Below are 9,722 nucleotides of genomic sequence, written 5' to 3'. Positions count from 1 at the left end.
TCAACGACTTTAACAGGAACATGTTTTATTTCCAAAAATAAGAATATACAAATATCAATTACAAAGGTACACATACATAAAAAAATCCCTCACATATAAAACCTATTACTTATCAAAAACATTATCTAAAAAAATATATGATCAATGATGGAGCAGCAACAGGGCGTCGAATAAATATAGGATCCCAACTCGATGTCCTTTCTAGCAACCTTAGCTTTATGGCAGTCATCCGTTTCTCTCCTGTCAATTTCCTTAGATTACAGTAACAACCTATAAGGAATAGTAGCAATTAATAAGTATTAGCATGATATCATCTATTTTATTCTAATGCTTAGACTATTTCGAAAATAGCACAACCATATCAGGTAGAGCAGAACCTGTAAATTTTGACAAGGAATAAAATTGGAAGAGCAGAACTCATATTTGGTGCCAGCACTTAGTTTTAAGCTACAATAACAACTCCAATATTATGCATCCATAACAAAAACAAGAATCAACAACCAGACATGTATATGATAAATAAAAGGGGTCGTTCAGGTTTTGTGGAGTTTGGTAACCATTGCGGTAGAATACCACTTTGTTTTTTCAATGAAATAAAAAGTTATAATTTAGCATATATCTTGTATTGCATAGCATATTATTATCCCATCGTTTTAACTTTAGAACTTCATGAATTTGCAGAACCATTCTATAGTACTATTTGCTTATACAATAAAGAGAACACCGAAAAGTTATCAGAAGACTTCATTTTCAGGCTAGCTTACAGATTAAACTTATTACGAGGTCCTGCTTTTATTGACAGAGTCATGGACTGGATCTACACCCCCCTCAAGCTAAGAGTGGTATCAATGACACCTAGCTTTTTCACTAAAAAATAGCTTAATAAGTCGACTAATTTTGGACTCATACCACAACAGAAAGGTTTCGTCCTTACCCGTATGAGATTTTATCCAATGGGATAATAAATTCATTTTTTCTCTATGCTTGTCTTCCTATACATGAGTAGCAATGTAAAAAGCACTATAGAAAATTTGAGAAGATGCATAATTTAACAAACACAAAATCTATGAGTAAAAGAAAGCATTGTGAGTCCATTTATACTCTTTCACCCAATTTTATAGTACATTTTGTAGTGTAATTTATAGGGCTAAATTCATGATTCATACATAATAAGCTTGCTGGTTCGCAAAGCTGTTAGAACCGGATATGTGAGATTGATTTTAGGAGTCTCGAGCTTCTTTTCCACCACTCTGATAGTTTATGCACTCATATTCAAACCGACTTTAACAAATAGATTAAGAAAAATCATTCAAATAAGTAGAAAATGAGGAATAGACCTACAGAACTAGGAGATGTTGTTCAAGGATCACTTGGTCATTAAACTAGCTCAACCAAGTACCTGAGAAAGACGCACACACTATATAAACTATAATTTCAGAACATAATGAACACAACTGACCAGAACAGAGCAGGTCCTGATAATCTGAGCACCTTAGTAATAAAGACAACATAACATTAGCATACTACTTCAGTTACAAACTAGAGTTGAATATAAACATGAAAGCATACATTGAGAGTTGTTCAAAATAGTATTAAAAGGGATTCGCATAAATTGAGGAGAGGGGTTTAGTTGAAAGATGGTTGGATAAGGGATTCAACATAATGATAACAAAATCCATCAATTGAGAGTTGTTCAAAATAGTGTTAAAAGGTATTCGCATAAACTTACTCTTGAAGCACACACAATCCTATCTTGCAGCTTCTGAACATAATTTACAAAACACGCAAGCTAGAGTGATGCTGTAAAAATTTCCTAAAAAAAGCAGGGAATTATGAATTAATAAAGATTTTTTTTTTTGCATTCAGATGTTAATCAATCTTTTTATTTTTATTACAAAGGAAATCAACTCAACAACTTACCAAACTCAATTACATCCAAAATCTAGTATCATCAAATTAATCGCATTAGTCAATGCTCTCTCAATGCCTCATCAGAATCTTGAGGGTTATCATTGGATCAGAATTTGTTGTCCCGATGGTACACGTGATAAGACCTTGAGGGTTGGGCCTTGGTACATTGGCTGTCGAATTTTCCTGGTTTTATTTCAAGATAAAATTAGAACAAAAAATATATACGAGAGTGATTAGCACTACATTAGAAAATATCATGCCTTGATATTTATCAGAAGGAAACAATTTTTAAATAGATTTTTGTGAAAATGTAAAATAAATGGAATCAAAACTAATTACCTTGATCTCCAGTGTATTCATTCAATCCCTTGTGGGAAGAGCAAGTTCATGATGTTGAGCCGCTTGGTCATCTCCATAGCTGGCAGGCCTGGAACAGAGGCAATCCCTCTGGCCATTGACAAGTGACAGGTCATAAATTGGAACTGAATAGAACATGACTCGAAACAAACTGCGAGGCTACTTGCAGATTGAACCTACAACTATGATTGAAGAGAACAATATCAGATGAAATAAGGAAATGCGAGAATGAGGTTGCTTTTTGTCTGGGGAGTTTAAGAATCAAACCATGTTATGATATCTGGAGCATATAGATGATTATTCAAATCAGTTAAAAGGCTTGAGGACAGACCAAAAATTTCCCCAACGCTGTACGTACCGCGTCGAGCTCATGTCGTCGAGAATTAGCGTGTTTTGTTGTAGTGAACACATGAAATCCTCAGATAAAACCCTAAAGATGGAAAAAAATAAATCTGAAAGAAGCTAGTAATAATAATTGAATAAATCGGTACACATACTGAAAAACTGAAACGAAAGATATTCTTCTCATATCTGCAAATTCAGTAACATCGTACAGAGAATATCAAACAATTGTTAAGCCCAGGCAGCTTAATGAACTCAATTACTGTAGAATATGACCGTAATTTCGCTATTGGGAATCATGTGGTGCTAATGGCCATAAAATTTAAGCCAAATATGGTCAAACTATGAAATTCATTTCATTAAACCAATAAATGAACCCATATTCATTGACAAAATACAAGGAGACAGAAAAATTGCCTTCCACTAAAGCTTCACTTCAATCTCACTTGAGTCTCAAGACAACAAATTGCTGTAAATAATGCCCATATGTTACTGTTTTTGGACACCCAAAGAAGATTCAATTCAAACTTAACAGACCATAAAGCATCATCCAATCAAATTAAAAGAAGACAATTTGAACATCCCAAATATCTGATTTAACATAAATATAAAAACCAAATTTGTTGAAAACTAGTTCACATCATTTAATGGAATGAATTAAGAACAACAAAAGCAAATCCCAGATATAGATCAAAAAGAATATAAATGTTCCTCCTAACACAAATATATAACCAAAATTGTAATATCTAAAAATAAAGAACACTTAGGCAGTGATCGAGAAGCACAACCCCACCGTTCTCCGGCCTTGATCTTCTCTTCAGCAATTTTAGAAATAAACTTACCCTAAATAACAACAAGATGAGAATTAGGCAGAACATCCTTACCAAGAACCTTAAAAAAAAACCGAACTGAGTGACATCAATGACTGAAGCCTTCTCTTGTTTGTTGGCCTTCTCCTTGATATCATCAGGAACCATTGACCAGATAAACTATAAATACACAAATCTAAATTAAACTCGAATATTTAATAATAAATTTCATTACCTCAACCAAACACGATTAACGATTTCCCAAGCTACCTTCCAAATCTTCAATCTAGTAACAAAATAGTTATAAAAAAACCAATAAATTACCCAAATAAAAAACGAAACCAATCTTGCCAAATAATGAATTAAAATCCCTAGAATTGAACAATAGATCTACGAAGAGGAAGGATTAAAAACGAAGATATAAAACATAATTTGATATCGCAAATTAACAGCGGAATACACAAAATTACAAGTTACATCAGCAAGATAAGCTTCAAACGTAGGGAAAACGCGAATAGGAACCAAAGAGCCCTCGATCTGTGGTTGAAATCAGTTGATGGATCTGTGATTTTTCGAGAATACGAATTGATGAGAGAGAAGTTGATTAGTGGGAGGCTAGGGTTCAGTTAACACGGGGTGGGAGTGGGTGTTTTTCCCCCAAAATTTTTGAAGCGGAGTACTATTAGTCTACCACGTGCCTAGCATGTGCCAAGTACTCGACGCCTTTCTGTGTCCACTTTTAGAGAAGACGACAAACCGCGTCGAGAAAATACGCGGACCCAAATTTTCACCAACGCTGTACCTTCGGCGTCGAGCAGATATCGTCGAGAATTAGCGGGATTTGTAGTAGTGACATAGAGAATTTCTTTTTGAGGGAATGTATATAAAGATTTAGAGATAGTAGAAAGTAGGTAGGGTTTAAGAGACTGGTAGGAACAGGCAGAGGATTCGAGAGAAATGTTCATAACCACTTTTTCTTAGTGTGCTTAATCATAGGGCAAGTTGCAATAAAAGACATAATTACAATGCCCACTAACACTGCACGTTGCGATTAAGTATTTGTTTTTTTTCCAAGTTTTAGCAAGTTTCATAGCTGAAATACGTCGTGAATTGCTCACTACATTCTTGACCCGCGTTGACTAAAGACTTCTTGCAAAATTCACGTATCAGGTGCACTGTAAATGTTGTGCTGCAAATGTACTTTTTTCTACTAGTGATATTGACATATTGTTCTCTCAGCCTCAGATTAGTTATTGATATATGTTTTACATTTTCCATTATCTCCAGCCATATTAGTTTTTATAATTATATTTGGGAAAAATCTCACAATTATTTTAATAACTCTCTCTTTCCACTACCAAAAATTTAGGGTCCCGCACTTTCTCACTTTCAATTAAAAAATATTCCATTATCTTCTACTCCCTCGCTAGATTAAGTTGTGTATTTCCCATTATCGGGCGTATTTCATTAAGTGGTGCACTTTTCCTTTATTGAAAGTATCCCTCGTTTTTTATAATTTTCGTCTTTCCTTATGGACCCCACTGGTCATATTTTTTACTCTCACTAGTCAGATTTAATACTTCCAGTCTTTCACTATCTTTTACCTCAATTGTTTAATCTACACTTACCTCACTCTTTTCTTTGTTTAATATTAATAAAACCAACGCACCTTCATTAAACTATGTGTTGGTCAAAGTGCATTACTTAATAAAATACGGAAGGAGTATCACATTAACTTTTCAATAAAATAATACTCCCTCTGGCCCTAAATGTTTTTCCCATTTTCTTTTAAGGTGTCCCAAAATGATCTTCCCATTTCTTTTCTTTCCTTTTTAATATCCTCTTTGTATTTTTATCCATGTAATTCTATTGGTTTATCAATAAATAACCTTGTAATCTCATTGCATTGGATGGTTTAAATTTGGATGGATTAATGAGTTGTCACTTTTATTCTTTGAAATTCTATTGGCTCACAATCTTTAGACATTTTTTTTTGTGAAAATGAAATAAAAAAAAAAGCAACAATTCCCTATAAAAATACAACAATGACAGTTAATTTTATAATGTTTCATGCTCCTTAATAACCGCGTAAAATGGAAAATGGGAAAAACTAATAGGGACGGAGGAAGTAGTTGATAACCAAACAATGATTATCTCCTAAAACTTTGTGCTCTAATAAATGTCAAAACTAATATGGGACGTAGGGAGTAATAAAGTTAAGTTTTCTTTATGGATTAATCTTTTAGAGACGGAGGAGGAAATGTTAGTTTTAGTTAAACAATACTATCTTTGTTCCTGAAAATTCTTTACGCCTTAGAATATTTTCCAATGTATGGAAACTTAAACGTAAATTTCCAATATTATATACATCAAAATATTATCATGTAAGATCCTGTTAGATTGGTTTCGGTATGCATTTCCAAAATATCAATTTTTTTCACATACGAAATTGGATATATTAGTGGTTAAATATTGAGTTTGAGTTCGTGCAAATAGTAAGTGTAAAGAACTTTAAGAACGAAGGTAGTATCCAACTTTTAGAGTTGTCAAAATTGACCCGACCTGAAAACCCGACCTGAACCGAGCGAACTTGTAACCGACCATGACCCAAAATTTTGGTAAAAAGGTATCCTGTAACCCGACCCGAAAAAACGAACCCGACACCCTACTAAAAGATCGATGACCGATAACCAAACTGACCCAACCGGAAAATGACCCGAACCTGATTCTATACCCAACCCGACAATGACCTTAACCCGATTATTACCCCCACATAATTTGTTAGGGACCCAAGGTGTGGTTTAAATATTTTACTCTTGAATATTTTGAGATGACCAAATCAGTTATTGACAAGAAATCCATATTAAATTTATTATGTATTGATTTGACAAGAACACACGATGACCTAATTTGAATAAAACTCAAATTTGATATAAATTGAACATTAATTTTTAAAATATAACATAAAAATTATCGTAGGTTAAAACCTTGACCAGACCCAATAGTTATCGGGCCAGATCTTGACATGTGTCTGGGAGTGAACCCGACCTGAATTTTGATCAACCCGGTCATTAACCGATCCAAACTTGATCGGAACGCGTGTCAGTTTTCATGTATTAACATGAAACTCGGTTGAGAGATTGTTAAAGCATTCAGAGAGAAAGAGAGACTTAGATAGAATAATTTGAATTGTATTGAATGAATAATATTATTACAGCATTGGTTATATGTAGAACTGATTAGATGATGTGTTCTAACCAATAGGAAGCAAGCTAAACACTAGGATCCAATCAGGATCATCTACTTGTACACCTAAGCTATCTAATCTACTTGTACACCTAAGCTATCTAAGCTAATTTCATTACAAGATGAATCAAGTAACTGATTCTCTAACAAACTTTCGTGAATGTAGGAGTGTTTGTTGAGCATGCTTGCTTCTAAAATCATCCAATATGATCACTGCATTGCTGGTTGCATGACCATGTAGTGTGTTGCCAGAGCTGGAGTTTGCAGGGAGTTGTAAACCAACACTGCCCCCACTCCCCTCAAACTAGGGATGGGATAAACATTAACCATGCCTAGTTTGGATGACAGAGTCTTGTGTTGAGCACTATGGAGAATTTTTGTAAAGATGTCAGCCAGCTGATGTTGAGTTGGAAAATAACCAAGTGTGAGAAGGCCTTCAAGAACCTTGTCTCTAGTAAAATGACAACCCACCTTTATATGCTTAGTACGCTCATGAAAATTTGGATTTTTAGCAATACGAATAGCATATTGATTATCACAATGAAGCTCCACAGGCTTTAAATCAGTAACACCCAATTCTTTTTAATAACCTAACAATCCAAGTAACCTCACTTGCTGCTTGACACATAGCCTTGTATTCATATTCTGAGGAACTTCTAGAAATGGTGGATTGCTTCTTGGATTTCCAGCTAGTGAGTGTTTCCTAATAACAAGACATAATCAGTTACTGATCTTCCGATGGTAGGGGAAGCAGCCCAATCTGAATCAGAAAAAGCTTGGAGAGTTAACTTATCAGTAGCTCTAAGTAAAATACCATGTCCTGCAGTATGAGAAATATATCTAAGTGTGTGGGTGAGAGCTTATATTATTCTATATGATGGACCTTAGGAGACTGCATGAACTGACTGAGGGACTGAACAGCAAAGGCAATATCAGGCCTAGTGTGAGTGAGAAAGTTTAGTTTTCCCACATAGAATTTGTACAACTCTAGATTGTAATAGAGCTCACCATTAGAAGAGGGCTTTAAGTTGAGAGAAAAAGGAATAATAATTGGTTTGGTGATATGAAGTTCACACTCATCTAGCTAGGAGCTCTTTAGTGTATTTCTTTTGAGTAAGAATATAGCCTTCATCAGTATGACTAACCTCAATGTCAAGGAAGTAGTTCATTAACCACAAATAATTTATGCTGAAAGTATGATGAAGATGAGCTTTGAGGGAATTTATGTTGGCTTCATTAGACCCTGTGATAAAAAAAATTCATCCACATAGACAACTGCCACAGTGAGATCCTGAGAGTCTTTGGTGATAAACAGAGAATAATCATTCTTTGACTGGGTGAAACCATGTGATTTGAGTTCATTAAGTAATTGGGAAAATCATTGTCTAGAGGCCTACTTGAGACCATACAATGACTTGGTAAGCTTGCAAACATGGCATGTAGGTGCAGCAACTCCTTCTGGAACCTTCATGTATACCTCATCATCAAGGTTGCCATGAAGAAAGGCATTATTGATGTCTAATCTGAACAATTTCCAATTTTTATTAGCTGCTAGAGATATGAGGCACCTGATAGTTGACATTTTAACCACAGGAGAGAAAGTTTCATGATAATCAAACCCTTTGCAGCCAACCTTGCTTTGTATCTTTCAATTGAGCCATCAGCATTATTTTTAATTTTCTAAATCCACTTGCAGCCTATAGTTTTCTTCCCTTTGGATAAAACAACAAAATCTCAAGTTTTATTATGCTGGAGAGCATAGATTTCTTTATCCATTGCCTATATCCAGTTGACATCAGAAATAGCCTCCTTGTAAGAGGTAGGTTCAACACATTCCATGTGTGAAGCGATGAGAAGTTTATGCTTCTCTGACAAGTTATAAAAAGCAACCATATTACACCAATGTTTGGTTGGTTTGTGACAAAAAAATCCTTCAAGTGAGATGGAGGTTTAATAGTTCTAGTGGACTTTCTGGTGAAAACAGGAATGTCAGGAGAGACAGAAGAAGGAACATGTTGAAGGAACATGTTCAGGAGATGGTGGAGGAAAGCATTCAAGAGAAGAAGAAGAAGAAGAAGAAGAAGAAGAAGAAGAAGAAGAAGAAGAAGAAGAAGAAGACTGTAAGGTAGATTCTGTTTTTATTGGAGTAGAATTGGTGTATAAGGAAGAGAATCTTCTGAGGAAAAACGAGTAACAATAAGTAGAAAGAACTTAGTTGAGTAATTTGCGGATGGGGATGAAGAAAAGTGAAATGGAAAATGTCTTTCATGGAAAGTCAAATCTCTGGAAACTACAGTCTTTTTGGTAGCTATATTTAAAACCTTGTAGGCCTTTTGTTGTGGAGGATAACCAATAAGAACACAAGGGTCATCCCTAGCATCAAATTTTGATATATGAACCTTGGAGGTTGTCATGTAACAAAGGCAGCCAAAGACCCTTAAATGAGAAAGATTTGGGGGCTCTTTGAACAATCTTTCATAGGGTGTAGCAAACTGAATACTTTTGAGAGGCATTCTATTGATCAAGTATGTTGCAGTCAAGATGCAATCACTCCAAAATCTGTCTGGAAGTTTGGATTGGAATGACAAGGCCCTGGCAGTTTCAAGGAGATGTTTTTGTTTTCTCTCCACAACAACATTTTGTTGTGGTGTATGACTGCAACACTTTTGTTGTAGGATGCCTTTTCTAAGAAACAATTGTTTCATTTCTCCTTCTGTCAGATCAGGAGCATTATCTGTCTAATGTGTTTGACAGTAGTTCCAAACTGATATTCAACATAAGGCAAGAAGTGAGTCATAATTTTCACATAATCAATTTTTCTTTTCATTAAATGTGTCCATGTCATCCTGATGTAGTCATCCACAATAGTAAGAAACTGATTACACTTTGAGGAATCATATACAGAATAAGGCCCCCACACATCTATGTGTAACAACTAAAACGGGTTCTGTAGTTTTAATACTACTGACTGAAAATGGAAACGTAGATTGATTAGCCAGAGGACAAATCTGACAGAAACACTCTGCTAAACATCCTTTAACATCAATACCCTTGATG

The 9,722-nt window shown here is 34.9% G+C and overlaps 1 long non-coding RNA gene across 16 annotated transcripts; it reads right to left on the bottom strand.

The window, feature by feature from the left end:
* Window positions 1-4,377, bottom strand: LOC130470254 (uncharacterized). 16 transcript variants are annotated; one of them, XR_008930226.1, is made up of 6 exons: window positions 3,897-4,374; window positions 3,655-3,705; window positions 2,251-3,566; window positions 1,921-2,094; window positions 1,730-1,813; window positions 1-270 (listed from the first exon to the last, which is right to left on the bottom strand). It is a non-coding gene; the product is annotated as an uncharacterized lncRNA (long non-coding RNA). The 16 variants fall into 16 exon arrangements; XR_008930218.1 differs by having other exon boundaries at window positions 2,251-3,453; window positions 3,890-4,373; XR_008930231.1 differs by having other exon boundaries at window positions 2,251-3,453; window positions 3,897-4,373.
* Window positions 4,378-9,722: the final 5,345 nt, after the last annotated feature.

This window comes from Spinacia oleracea, chromosome 3 (assembly GCF_020520425.1).
Source record: "Spinacia oleracea cultivar Varoflay chromosome 3, BTI_SOV_V1, whole genome shotgun sequence".
Classification (NCBI taxonomy): Eukaryota; Viridiplantae; Streptophyta; class Magnoliopsida; order Caryophyllales; family Amaranthaceae; genus Spinacia; species Spinacia oleracea.
This window is presented reverse-complemented; position numbering and strand designations above follow the sequence as displayed.